Source organism: Cyprinodon tularosa, unplaced genomic scaffold (assembly GCF_016077235.1).
Source record: "Cyprinodon tularosa strain WSP-4 unplaced genomic scaffold, ASM1607723v1 ctg1091, whole genome shotgun sequence".
In the NCBI taxonomy this organism is placed as follows: Eukaryota; Metazoa; Chordata; class Actinopteri; order Cyprinodontiformes; family Cyprinodontidae; genus Cyprinodon; species Cyprinodon tularosa.
The window spans coordinates 20,669-35,000 of NW_024037884.1; the positions used below are offsets into that span (position 1 = coordinate 20,669).

Here is a 14,332-nt window from a genome sequence, read left to right on the forward strand (position 1 = left end):
TACTTTTGAGTTGATGGCTGTCATTCAATGAAATATTTTAAGTAAATGTGGAACGCTGCGTGCTTACGTCATGTTGGGCACGTTCTTAAAAAAAACAAAAAAAAAAAAAAAAAACGGGTGCCTTCTTGAGGCTGGACTTGGCAGAGACAGATGAGTAAAGGTGACAAACAGTATTAAAACTGTGCGCCAGTTTTATGTATAACCATTGCACAGAAAAGAATAGTTTATATTGTGTTTTTTGACCACAGCGGTTAAAGTGAGTTTGGGGCACTCGGCACCTTCGCAAGCTAGCAACGTTAGCTCTGTGTTACTGTACACCTGCTACAGACCACTAGCATCCACTCGTCAGCTGCATCGTTCTGAGTCTGGGGCTTCTCCTAAAGCTCGGAGATCTTCTGTGGTGAGTATACTGTAAATGTTTCTTAATTGTTGATTGTCTGTTGAAAGATTCAGGTATGTTATTAAGAGAAAGAATATTATTGTACAAGTTAACTTGTCACGTATGCAGGTCTGCCCATATATGTATATTTTTAATAGTTCACTAAATAAAAATAATTTTAACTCAATTTAAATCCTTTTAACTATAATTAAGAAATCATTTCAGTTAACTGAAACTAAATAAAAACTAAGCTTTATGAATTAAACAAAAACTCACTTAAACTTTGTTGAATATTTAAAAATCTAACCAAATAAAATGGAGATGAACCAGTTTGAATGATGGCCAAAAAATATAAATATCTACATTGAATTTAGTTTGTAAGAGGTTATTATGTGTAAATTAAACATGAAACTTTTTCACAGAGAGCTGCTGTAGGCCATATCATCATTCCCACAGACGTGATGAAAGCATTTCATCTGGTAAGTCAATTTTTCTTACTTTTGTTTTTCTTACTTAAAAAGTAAACATGGATCACAATGTTTAACAAATTGAAATAATTAAATAAATTTTCTATTTCTCTTATCAGCTCATTTCATCCAGGGTGGAAACCAATTATTGAGCAACACCCCCAATATCTAAGGTATCTTTATATATTTATATATTTCTTAAAGCTGCATTATTAATTACATTAAAAATAGCAAATGTAAGTCTATTTATACTGAACAGAATTAACATGTTTGGCCTTATTAACGTATTGAGTATTTTACATCATTAGTCAGTATTTAATTAATTGTTCCTTTTGTAAAACAGGTCTCTCATTCTCTACTATTTTTACTGAAGTTGATATTTAATAGAGGTGAAATAATTGAGTCCAGCTGTAAACTTTAAATGGGTTGTAAAAAGGTAATATTAATAGTTGGGATTCTCCAAACTGTTACAGAGGATTTGCTTGGATTTGAGTTATAATAGTTATTACTTTTATTTCATTTGTAACCTCTAGATCAGCACCTACTTTATTATGCTTACCTAAACACTTACTCATTAAAGAAATATTTTATTCAATTGCAGGCCGAACATGGACTGGAGATGCAAACTATGTTCTACGTCCCTGGATACCTTGGCAAAGTTATTTACACATTATCGTTTGCAACATAGTCAGTATTCAAGAGTCAGCCCACTGCCGTGCCTCTACAACAATTGCATTTTTCAGTCATTTAATACAGTTAAAACCCATCTTTCACATTGTCATACTGGCACAGGCAGACTTGATGCAACTGATGGAGCACAAGGACCACATTTATGTTTCACCTGTCCCTTGTGTGACTTTAAGAAGCCTTTTTCTAAGTCAAGATTATTTGGACACTTGAGATGTCATTAAAGAAATCACGAGATGGTTATATGCCCTTTCAAAAACGTCACCATTGATGCACTGTTTGTGACTAATTTTAGTTGAATAATTGGTTGTGTTAGCTTTGATTCTGTCGCAATGTCTTTTTATTCATAGCTTTTATAATTTGTTGTTTAATTTGTGTTTTTCTTCTTTTTTTTTTAGTAACAAGACGGATGAGCTTTCTTTTAAAATTACCAAGGTCTTTCTGTTAAATAACGTTTGAGTGACCTGCATCACTGTTAAGCCTTTTTTTTCTGGCTAAACTGGTTTATCGAAACTATTCCCAATGTTTTATTAAAGGTTTTTTTAAAACTTAAATAAAAAAACGTGAACTAAAAAAGAGATTTGATGTCTGTTTCTGTTTTTAGACATTAGGAAATAAAATTAAACGTATATTGTGAGCAAAAGCACTATAATATTTTATATATATATATTTGAGTAAAGTGAAGGTATATTTTTTAAGTTTAGTCAAACTCAAAAAAGTTATTTCTATTACACAAAAACTAAAGTAATGTAATGAAAGCTTTTGAGTAAACTGAAGTTATATTTTTTAAGTTCAGTCAAACTCATAATATTTATTTCCTCTACTTAAAAACATTTACGCAATCAGTTACGACAAAGATTTTGAGTATTTTCAACTTATTCGGGTTTACAGTGCAGCTATTAACGCCTAACTTAGAATGTCGAAATCTGGCGGCAAAATATGCTTTTATTATTTTGGTGTCTGCAGTTTGGTTTACCTACATGAAAAACACTAACATCTACTTCCAGGGCTTCCGGGTATGACCACAAGGTAGAAGGTCGTGTTCAACACTGCTCCTGACCAAAGTCCTGAAAATTCCCTTTTAAAAAATTACTGGACACTACAACAATGGTAACTAAGTTCGAGTTGAAACTATGCCAGGCCCTGGAAGACCAAACAAACTCAAAAATAACTATGCAATCCAAGTTGACGGACGATGGCTCACAAAACGTTGAGCTTAGCACAAACGAGGCTAGCAAAAACTTTAGTAACTTTTGCAAAGAGCCGAGCAGCAGCAAGGGAGCTGATAAAGGACTAGGGGGACATAGGGACCCCTTTTTCCATCATTCTCAGAATCAGAATCAGAAATACTTTAATAATCCCAGAGGGAAATTACTTTTGTTACACGCTCTAGTTACAGTTTTACATGATATATAGACACATCCAACTATACAATATAATAAGATAAAAAATAAGAATAAAAAGAGTATATATATATATATATCTGTATATCTGTATGTATATCTATGTATATGTATATATATATATATATATATATATATATATATATATATATATATATATATATATTCTGCTTCATTCTATCTCTATTCTCCCACTCTGCAGAATCTGTTAGTTCAATCTCTAACGTTCTGCTCTCTGCTTTTTCTCATAGTAGCTTCATCTGGTCTGTTCCTGTTTGGCTGTGACTCCATCCACACCCTTGTTTATAGATGCTGGAGATTGGCCTGTTTTCCAGTGTAGTCCTGTTTCTCTGACCGTGACTGGCTGGATGTGTTCTCTTAGTCCTCTGGCATGGGAGCTGGCTGTGTGTTTCCTGGACGGGGCCGCCTTTTACAGCTGCTTTTTGTCTCTGCTTCCGTCTCCTTGAACCCCAGTCAGCCTCATGATGAAATGGCGACGCCCCTGGTGGCAGCGGCTGGCATACAGCTCCGACCAACTTGCAGAGATTTTCATAAAAATATACCGCCAGACCCGTTGCAAACTGCTTATCAATCTAGCAGATCATCACTTGACCGCCAGCGCCTGCTGGAGTTACGATCATGCAGTGTATTTGGACTTGTAACCACCACTACGCTCGACTGTTTACGTGACTCCAGAGTGCTCCGGGATCAAGCCCCGGAGGCCTGCGATGCAGCGGACTCGTCGAGCAGCTCACGATGGAGGAGAGCCAAGCGAAAGCGGTGCAGCCGGCCGAGGAAACGCGGCTGTCGCGGAGGTTTAGCAGCCAAGCTAAAGGCTAACCCCTACAGACCATCACTTCCATCTATCCTGCTCTCCAATGTACGTTCACTGGACAATAAAACTGACCATCTTCAACATGAGCTCTCAGCAAAGAGGGAGTTTAGAGACTGCTGCATTCTCATTCTGACATAGACGTGGCTCACATCATCAATCCCGGACAACGCCATTAGCCTGGAGGGGCTAGCTTCTTTCCGCGCCGACAGAAACAAAGAACTCAGCGGTAAGAGCCGAGGAGGCGGACTCTGTGTTTACATCAATAACAACTGGTGTAAAAATGCTAGAATAGTCACAAGTTTTTGCTCTCCGGACATAGAGCTTCTGACTGTTAGCTGCAGACCCTTTTACCTGCCCAGAGAGTTCACTGTTGTTACCATCACAGCGGTGTATGTCCCCCCCAGCGCTGATACAAAGGAGGCCATGAGTGTTCTCTATCGGACTGTCTCTGAGCTGCAATCTACACACACAGAGGGCGTTTTCATCATTGCTGGAGATTTTAATCAGGCGAATATGAAAACTGTTCTCCCTCATTTTTATCAACACGTGGATTTTGTAACTCGTGGAGAGAACACTCTGGACTTAGTTTATACAAACATAAAATATGCATTCAGAGCAGCCCCCCGCCCCCACATCGCTCCTCAGACCACCTTTCTGTGATGCTAATTCCTGCATACAGACCCCTGCTGATCAGAGCAAAACCTACAGTGAAGCAGGTGAGGGTCTGGACGGAGGGGGCCATGGAGGCACTCCAGGACTGCTTTGAATGCTCTGAATGGGACATGTTCAAATCAGCAGCAACATATGACAACAAGATCAATGTTGATGAGTACGCCATGACTGTTTCAGCCTACATCAACCACTGCATCGAGGACGTCAGCACAACAAAGACCATCACCACCCGAGCCAACCAACGGCCCTGGATGACTGAGGAGGTCCGCCACGCGCTGAAAGCACGGAACTCAGACTTCAAGTCTGATGACAAGGAGGCACTGAGGACAGCTAGAGCCACCCTGAACCGTGCCATCAGGTTAGCAAAGCGGAACCATAACCAGAAAATCCAGCATCTGTTCCACGACGCCAACAACACCAGGAGCATGTGGCAAGGCATACGGGCGATCACAGACTACAACACGCCCCCTGCCCCGGTGGATGAAATTGATGCTGACTTCCTAAACGGACTAAATAACTTCTTTGGGAGGTTCGAGGCACTAAATCGCACTCTAGCAGTGAAGGCTGTCCCACATCAGGAAGAGGAGGTTCTCTGCCTTGACACAGCCGAAGTGTGGAAGACTCTGAGGAGGGTCAACCCGCGGAAGGCCCCAGGTCCCGACAACATACCTGGGCGGGTGCTCAAGGAGTGCGCAGGTCAGCTGGCTGGTGTCCTCACGGACATTTTTAACACCTCGCTGGAGCAAGCCACAGTGCCGGCATGCTTCAAGTCTGCCTCCATCATTCCAGTGCCAAAGAAACCTCAAGTTACCTGCTACAACGACTACCGGCCCGTCACACTGACTCCCATCATGAGGAAGTGCTTTGAAAGGCTGGTAAAGGAACACATCGTCTCCAGTCTCCCCCCAACACTCGACCCGTTCCAGTTTGCCTACCGGCGAAACCGCTCCACTGAGGACGCCATCTCCGCTGCTCTCCACCTGAGCCTGGCACACCTGGAGGAGAAGAACACCCACATGCGGATGCTGTTCCTGGACTTCAGTTCAGCTTTCAGCACCATCATCCCACAGCATCTGGTGGAAAAGCTGGAACATCTGGGCTTCAACACACCCCTTCGAAACTGGCTGCTGGACTTCCTCACCAACAGACCTCAGTCGGTCCGGGTCGGTCAGAACACCTCTGACGTCATCACCCTCAGCACGGGCTCCCCTCAGAGCTGCGTCCTGAGCCCCCTGCTGTTCACCCTGATGACATACAACTGCGTCCCCAGGTTCACCACAGATCACATCGTGAAGTTTGCGAATGACACAACGGTGGCGGGCCTCATCAGAGACGACAACGACCAGGACTACAGAGAGGAGGTGGAGCAGCTGGTGGGCTGGTGCAGTGAAAACAGTCTGATCCTGAACGTGGAGAAGGCGAAGGAGATCATCGTCGACTTCAGGAAGAACCGCCCCACCATGCTCCACTGCTTATCAACAGCTCAGCTGTGGAGGTGGTCAGCAGCACAAAGTTCCTGGGGGTGCACATCACGGACAACCTCACCTGGACTGTAAAAACTTCATCTCTAGTGAAGAGGGCACAGAAGCGCTTGTACTTCCTGCGGAGGATGAGAAGAGCCCACCGGCCCCCGCCCATCCTAACAACCTTCTACAGAAGCACCATAGAGAGCGTTCTGACCAGCTGTCTCTCTCTGTGGTGCGGAGGCTGCAGCGCCTCCGACTGGAAGAACGTGAGGAGGGTTGTTAGAGTGATAACTATCCTGTGTTTCAACCAGAAGGGTCATAAACTTTTATGACCTCCTGTAGGTCATGAGGCAGAATCACACGGATGTGTGACTTCCATCCAGCCAGTTGGTCAATTCACACTATCTTGTTACCTGCATCCTCCCAGACAATGATTACTGGCTCTTCTGTTTTAGGCCCGCCTGTTTGATGTTGTAAACTGTTAATAAAAGGCTTTGCTATGAAGGGATCGGTGGGAGAAGGTGATGGCTTTCCAAGCCAGAATCTTCTCTCCACCCGGCACACGCTGACGTCACAAAACCCTGTCTCTGTGTTGATCATTTTCCTTTTAATCTTTTAAACTCACATTTTTCTGGATTAAAAACCCAACATTTTTGGTGCTGAAAACCCGGGAGTCAAGATCCAATTGTCCAGGACCGTGCGGGACCAAGGCCAAGAAACTGACGACAGCCGTCCACCCTTTGCTGGACAGAGCCAATAGGTTGGTCCAGCCCTGCCCTGGACATCCTGGTGACGACTCAAGCTAAGGACTGATCTGCACAGAAACGGTACGCCTAAGGTTTTTTATTAAAAGCTGGTCTGAGACCATGTGAAAGCTATAACTAGTTGTAGTCGCTAGAATATTTGACAAACAGGGTTTGTTGTGAGAGATCTGGGATCGGTATTCTATGCGTTTGGGTCTGGGACCCTCTGTGTTCAAGCTATAACTGGTTGTAGTTGCAAGAATATTTGACGAAACCAAGTTTTGTTTACAAGTCTGGGACCTGGATATTCTGTGCGTTTGGGTCTGGGACTCTATGTTGGTTAAAAAATAAAAAATATTAGGCCTTAGGTGTGTGTGACTGTGTGAAAGTGTGTGAGGAAACAATCGAACCGCTGTGTACTGGACTAAATTCTTTAAAAATGGGACAAGGCAGTAGTAAGAAGGAAATGCCAGATGATGTTAGATGGATGGTGGCGTGTTGTGGTGGTGACCCAGAGTTTGCCAGAAAGTGGATTGAGAAGGAGGGCTGGGATGGAAAGTTGAGAGTTGAGCCGCTGACAAAGATTCAGCAGAAGGTGGAGATGAAGTTGGTGTATAAATCAAAAAGAAAACAAGCTAAATACAGAAAAGAATTAGAAGAGTTAAATAAGTGGATTATGCAAGCAAAAAATAAGGAAAGCCAAATACAACAGAAGAACGATAGAAAGACAGCTACAATTGCTGCTGTAAAAGTTAAAGCTGATGAAGAAACTGTTGTTTCCCGTATGCTTCCTCAATATCCTGATCCTAATCAAATTCAAGGGGGTGATGGGGTTCAAGCAGTGGCATCAGCTGCACAGGAAGGTGGAGATAAACCCCATCACGGTGAATGTGAACACAGCCATGCCACTGTTCCTCCTCCAGTAGCCCCACCATCGTGTGGTGATATTGGAGGAGCAGGAGCAGGCCCCCTGTCCGTGTCGTCCTCTGTGGATGGTATGGAACTCAGTGCCTCTGACTCTTGTGAGCATGAGTTGGGAGGATCAGGGAGGGATGTGAAGCTTGATTCGAAGTGTTACAGGGATGATTATCAAGTGGAGGCTTGTGGAAGGGGCCCATCTGCCCCTATTTATCCAAGATTGGCTGAATTAAAAAAACAAGAACAGGACCAAGATCCTGGGAGGGGGGCATGTGCTTTTCCGGTGTTGGAGGTGGCCAACCCTCATTGTGGTCAACGCACGGGACCCCAAGATGGTGACCCACTGGATTGTGGACCCACTGTTCTTGTGTGTGGGCCATGGACAGATGCAGAGACGCGGACTGCCTGTCAAGGTTTACCTCCAGCCAGACAGAACCCAGTTAAATGGTTCGAGGATGTTAAAAATAGATTGAGAAAATTCATGGCAGAAACAGGAAAGCCATGGGCAGAAAACGAACAAGATGACATTGACCCGCTAACTAAGTGGATGCTGAAGCTTTTCAGCGACAAAACTGTTCGGAAAACATGTAATCTGCCTAGTGCTCCTTTTGTTTCCCCACAGGAAGGCCTGAAGCCTGGAGACCGAGTGCTGATTAAAATCATCAAAAGGAAAACTTGGAAAGCTCCGAGCTGGGAAGGACCCTACAAAGTGCAACTAACAACCCCCACTGCCGTGAAAATCCAGGAGAGAGACACTTGGATCCACCAGAGTCATTGTAAACTGACTGAACTTTCCACAGCAAAGAAGCCCAATTACCTTCACAGGAACCCCATAACTAAGAGCTGATGAAGATGGAAAAACTAATGACATTCATCTGCCTGGTGGTGACCGTTGGAGTGGTGTCTCTAGGGACTCAAACTGACCATCTGAAACAAAGGAAGAGCAGGATGATTTTTGATGGATCCACAGAAAGTCATCCATACGGTGCAGTTCCAGCACCATGGACAGTTTGGTTCACCATGGGATCATGGTGGCAGGTACTGATGAAGATAGCTTTACCATTTATAGGATTGTTAATCATATTTTTCCTTTTTATTTGTTGCTTAATACCATGCCTGCAATCAATGTTCCAGAAAATGATAGGAACCACTCTAATCCAATATTCAGCTATCAATTATGCTCAACTCCGCCGAGATGCTGATGAAGATAATGATGATGATGAAGTTATGTAATCTTTTACAGGGATAATGGTCGCCTCCTCGGGAGGGGCTGGGTAGGAATTTTTTCTCTATTGGAGAGTTTTTGCCTACTCAAGGGACAGATTATTTTTAAAGTTTTTACATTCTTTTTTACCTTTGTGCTTGAATTTTCCTTTTAATATTGTTGTGTTTTGCATATTAAACTTTGATTACTGAATTCCTTATCTGCAATGCATTCATGATGTATGTAGTGAAAATCTTTTTAGAAGTGCTATATGCTGATATTTTTATGTATAAGAGGAGGGAAATGTTAGAGTGATAACTATCCTGTGTTTCAACCAGAAGGGTCATAAACTTTTATGACCTCCTGTAGGTCATGAGGCAGAATCACACGGATGTGTGACTTCCATCCAGCCAGTTGGTCAATTCACACTATCTTGTTACCTGCATCCTCCCAGACAATGATTACTGGCTCTTCTGTTTTAGGCCCGCCTGTTTGATGTTGTAAACTGTTAATAAAAGGCTTTGCTATGAAGGGATCGGTGGGAGAAGGTGATGGCTTTCCAAGCCAGCATTTTCTCTCCACCCGGCACACACTGACGTCACAAAATCTTGTCTCTGTGTTGATCATTTTCCTTTTAATCTTTTAAACTCACATTTTTCTGGATTAAAAACCCAACAAGGGTGGTGAGGACAGCAGAAGGAATCATTGGGGCTCCTCTTCCCTCCATTAAGGACATTTCATCACTGCGCTGCGTGTCCCGAGCCCGTAGTATCATCAAAGACCCCTCACACCCCCACCATGGACTGTTCTCCCTGCTGCCCTCTGGGAAGAGGTTCCGCAGCATCCGCTGCAGATCCACCAGGTTCTGCAACAGCTTCTTCCCCACTGCCATCAGACTGTTGAACCTTTGATCCAAAAACCGAACACTGCACCTATTGCACATTATCGGGCATCAAATGCTGCTGAACGTTTAACTTTTAGCCCTTTAATTTCATCTAATTTTTATTCTCAATAACGCATTTTTTGCACAAATGCCTATCTGCACTGAACCACTGCAATTTGCACACTGTCTCTTATCCTCTGCACTGTTCACACTTTGACCACTGCTGCACTTTTTGTATAACTCGTGCCATTTGAAATATCAATGCAATGTTCATAAGCTGTATGTAACGCAATTTCGTTATAAAGAAATAAAGAAGTCTAAGTCTCAGCAGATGGCCGCTCACACTGAGCCTGGTTCTGCTGGAGGTTTCTTCCTGTTCAAAGGGAGTTTTTCCTCTCCACTGTCGCTACAAGCATGCTTAGTGTGAGGGATTGCTGAAGAGTCAATGAGTCGATGCAATCAGCTGGTTTTCCTTAGATAGAAAACTTTGAATCACTTTGCCTGCATGATCTGGTTGAACTGGAAAGTGACCTGAGATGACATGATGTAAAGTGGAGCTATAGAAATTAACTGAATTGTATTGAATTAAAGTGAAGTTACACTCTTTATTATACTTTTTACTATATATACCTTAAACTTCTATGTTCATTATTAGGTTAAGGTGTTCTGCTTCTGTTACAAATACTACAGTACACTGTAAATGTATAGTGATAACTAGCCTGTTGGAAATGAAGGAGAAGATCAGGTACAGTACAAATATTTATTTTTATTTGTTGGTGGAGGTTAAGAAATAAGAGAATATATCATAAGGATTTATACTTCTTTGTGGTGGGAAGCAAAACATTGGGAGGGCCTGACCATTGTGTTTGTAACAGGGTTTTGTTTGTTCAAGTAGTTCAGGGATTTTAAATGTATGTTAGTTTTTCTATTATAATTGTTGCTCCTCTTGGTCATATTGGCGGAAATATTGCATCAGTGTCTTTTAAAATGACATGATGCGAAGTACGGAAATTAAATGCACATCCGGGAACTGTAGAGGCTTACAAAAAACAAAAAAAATTTGCAAGTCATGAACAAATTGAAAGCTTTAAACTCTAAAATGATATTCTTAAAAGAGATCCATCTGATAGAGGAAGATATTTTGAAGGTATATATGTAACTCCATTTACATCAAGAGCCAGGGTTGTAATGATACTAATTCATAAGTCTGTTCCCTTTCAGGTGACCAATGTTATTAAAGACAAATCAGGGAGATATCTGATTATTAAGGGGTCCATCTTACAAGAAACTCTAAACCTAGTAAATGTGTATGGTCTCAATTCTGACGATGACATTTTCTATACGGCTTCTTTCTTGCCCTTTCATCGCTGACAGGAAAATATATTATAGGGGCGATTTGTACTGTGTTTTGGACCGCTCCCTAGACAGCGCCTCTGGAGCTGACCGGACACACACCAGAAATAGAGAAACAATATGTCATTTTATGAAAGCATTAAATTTAGTACATCTATGGAGACATTTAAAACCTACTGAAACAATCTACTCATGTCATTTAAACACATTTAGAACATATTCAAGCATAGACTATTTTCTGACTTCAAAAGAATTACTTTCGAATATAACTGATTGTTGCTACGATAGCATTATCAGATCATGCTCCCTGTAATTTATTATATATTAACTACAACCTATGGAGAGACCCGCCTTGATGGTGCTTACACCAAAAATGGCTCAAGAATGAAAAAATTGTTAAATAAGTTAGAGAAAAAATAGACAAATATTTCAGTATCAATACCACACAAACTTCAGCCTGTATAAAATGGGATGCTGTTAAGGCATGTTTGAGAGGTTATATAATCAGTTACACCACACCAAAATCTAAGGAACAATACAAAAACAGACAACAATTAGAATCTAAGATTAAAATACTGGAAGGACAAATTTTTAGAAATGGCAACACAGGAAAAGAGAAGGAGTTGCTGTTATTAAAGGCGCAATATTAGAAAGAATCTGCAGAAAGAACAGCCTCCAGCTTATTAAGATTAAACCAATCATTCTATGAACAAGGAGAAAAACAGGGGAAACTCTTGGCTTGGCAAATAAAATTATTGGAAGTGCAAAAAAACATTACCTCTCTCATTAACGGGGAAACATTAGTAGACCCAATTAAAATAAACGAAGAGTTTAGAAGATACCTCCGATAATCAGGAGCATGATTTATTTCTAAATAAGTTAGATATCCCCTCGATAGAACACCTGGAAGCTAAAATTACGGAAGAAGAACTTAGTAGAGCTATTGACCTCATGAAGGCAGGGAAGAAGGCCCTATAGACTTTTATAAAGAACTTTGAAAAACAATTAATTAGTCCTATCGTAGAGATGTTTCAGGAGGCATATTGTAACGCTGGCCTACCAAAATCTATGACAAATGGTTTGATCTTTGTGTTACCCAAACCAGGGAAACCCAGCAATAAATGTGAGAACATGAGGCCAATAACTTTGCTTAATGCTGACCTAAAAATACTTTGTAAACTATTAGCAATAAGCTGATGAAGATTCTCAGCCATCTAGGTCGTAGTCATTCCATAAAAGTTTTAAAAACAATCCACTGGATTTCTTTCTCAATTCAAGTGTCATGACATTTGAATTGAGAAAGCTTTCTCGAGGGGAAGCGAAAAGTCTTCAAACATTGGAAACCAAGTCCAGTGGATTGTTTTTTAAACTTTTACGGAATATTAGCAATACATTTACAAGACTCACTTCCTACAGTGATACTTAGGGATCAAAATGGCTTTGTTTTGGGACGGCAAGGTCTACACAATGTGAGGCGACTTCTAAACATTATTCAAGATTCGGGTTTTAAATCAGGAACCGCATTTCTTTCTTTAGATGCCGAGAAGGCATTCGACCGAGTCAAACGGCCCTATCTATTCAACATTTTAAACCGTTTTGGTTATGGAAATTATTCTAAAAACTGGGCACTGTTAGGAATCCAGTTTGTGTGGGTTGTGCTTTTGTTTCTCTTCCCTCCACCACCAGGCGGCGCCTGGTTCTCGTTGGCCTCCTCATTCACCTGAGGATGGTTTCCTCATTAACTGAGGACTCTTAAGCTGCTGACTGCCACTACCTCGACACCAGAGTATTTGCCAGTTTTGGGTACTCTAGCCAAGCTGAGTTTTACTGAGTCAAACTGAGTTTTTGTCAACCTGAGTTTTAACCTTGCTGTTTTTGTCTTTACCTCTTGGCAGGAAGTCCTCCTGCAAACTGGATGTTTTTGGACCCGGAAGGATTCTCTGAGCATCAAACTGAGCTGAGGATTTAAGCTAGTGGTTTGGATCAACTTTTCCCCCCAGGATTGTTTGGGCGTCTCTCTGAGCAGGGGATTCATCTCCACAAGTAACCGTTCAAGTACAGCAGCAAAACTAAGTGGCAGTCAGCGCCTCCGTGCCTCAAGGAAACACTGCAACCTGGGTAAACCCTATCCGCCCTCCAACGAGCAAGTCATTCACTGGAACAACCCACACCAACTGGATTCAACAAGGGACACCTTTTTCTGGAAACGTGAGTCCTGTTGCCTTTATTCCCTTCTTCAAATCGAACACACGAATTTCCCACTGAGCCTGAACTAACCGCAGAATCTTCGCCTTCACTTTTCAGTCCCGGTTCGACAGTGTTCATAGCAGCACTGGACTGCTCTCAACCTACTCTTAATAAAACCTGTTAATCTTTTCCCTGTTCTCTCTGTGTGGGCTTCTGCATGTGGGTCAGATCTCTAGATAAGTCATGAGAGGCACACTTATTATATTTAAATCCTACAGAAATATTAACAAATAAAAATGTGTCTAAACCAATTGCTATCAAACGAGGATGTCATCAAGGATGTCCTTTGTCCCCATTGTTGTTAACATTGGCATTGGAAGCACTTCCTATAGCTGTAATGTCCCATAAATCTATAACAGGCATTACAATTAAACTAGCAGAACACAGAATTTCATTATACGCAGATGACATAATCCTGTTCATTTCAAACTTAAAAGAATCTATTCCAAGCTTGGTTTATTTGATAAGGGAATATGGTCATATTTCAGGCTATAGTATAAATAAAGCTAAATCTTCATTATTAATGTTGGATAGAAAAGAAATTTCCCCGGAAATGAGCTCAGAATTTAGGGTTGTTAGAGAATTCACATATTTAGGAATCAACATAATATTAAATCTAGATATGATTGTAAAGAAGAATTATGAACGTTTAACAAAAGAGATCATTGAAAATATCAATAGATGGATGCCTCTTCCCTTATCACTGATTGGCAGGATTAACACTTACAAAATTAATATACTTCCAAAAATACTGTATATTTTTCAGAATGTACCCCTACCGCCTCCTGTAAACTGGTTTAATAATAAACGGCCCAGGGTTAGAATGTCGCTGTTACATTTACCACACAAGGAGGGAGGACTAGTGTGTCAGAATCTGAAGTGGTATTATTGGGCAGCCCAACTTAGAACTATTAGACACTACTTAAATGCCAGGGATGTCCCTGAGTGGGTAGAAATGGAATCTAAATCAGTAACTCCACCATTACCTGTATATTTTTTTCTGACTCTATCCCAGAACTATTTGGGGAAAACAGCTAATTCTATTGTTAAAAATATGATCAAAATATGGTATGAT

At 41.4% G+C, this 14,332-nt stretch overlaps 1 protein-coding gene and 1 long non-coding RNA gene across 2 annotated transcripts in view; one reads left to right on the forward strand and one right to left on the reverse strand.

Annotated features, from left to right (window-relative positions):
• The window catches only part of LOC119789110 (noelin-like), a 28,832-nt gene that overhangs the window by 3,012 nt on the left and 11,488 nt on the right, over positions 1-14,332 (reverse strand). The window lies entirely within an intron of this gene.
• On the forward strand, positions 132-2,072 carry LOC119789117. Its single transcript, XR_005281545.1, has 4 exons — positions 132-400; positions 802-858; positions 966-1,019; positions 1,448-2,072. It is a non-coding gene; the product is annotated as an uncharacterized LOC119789117 (long non-coding RNA).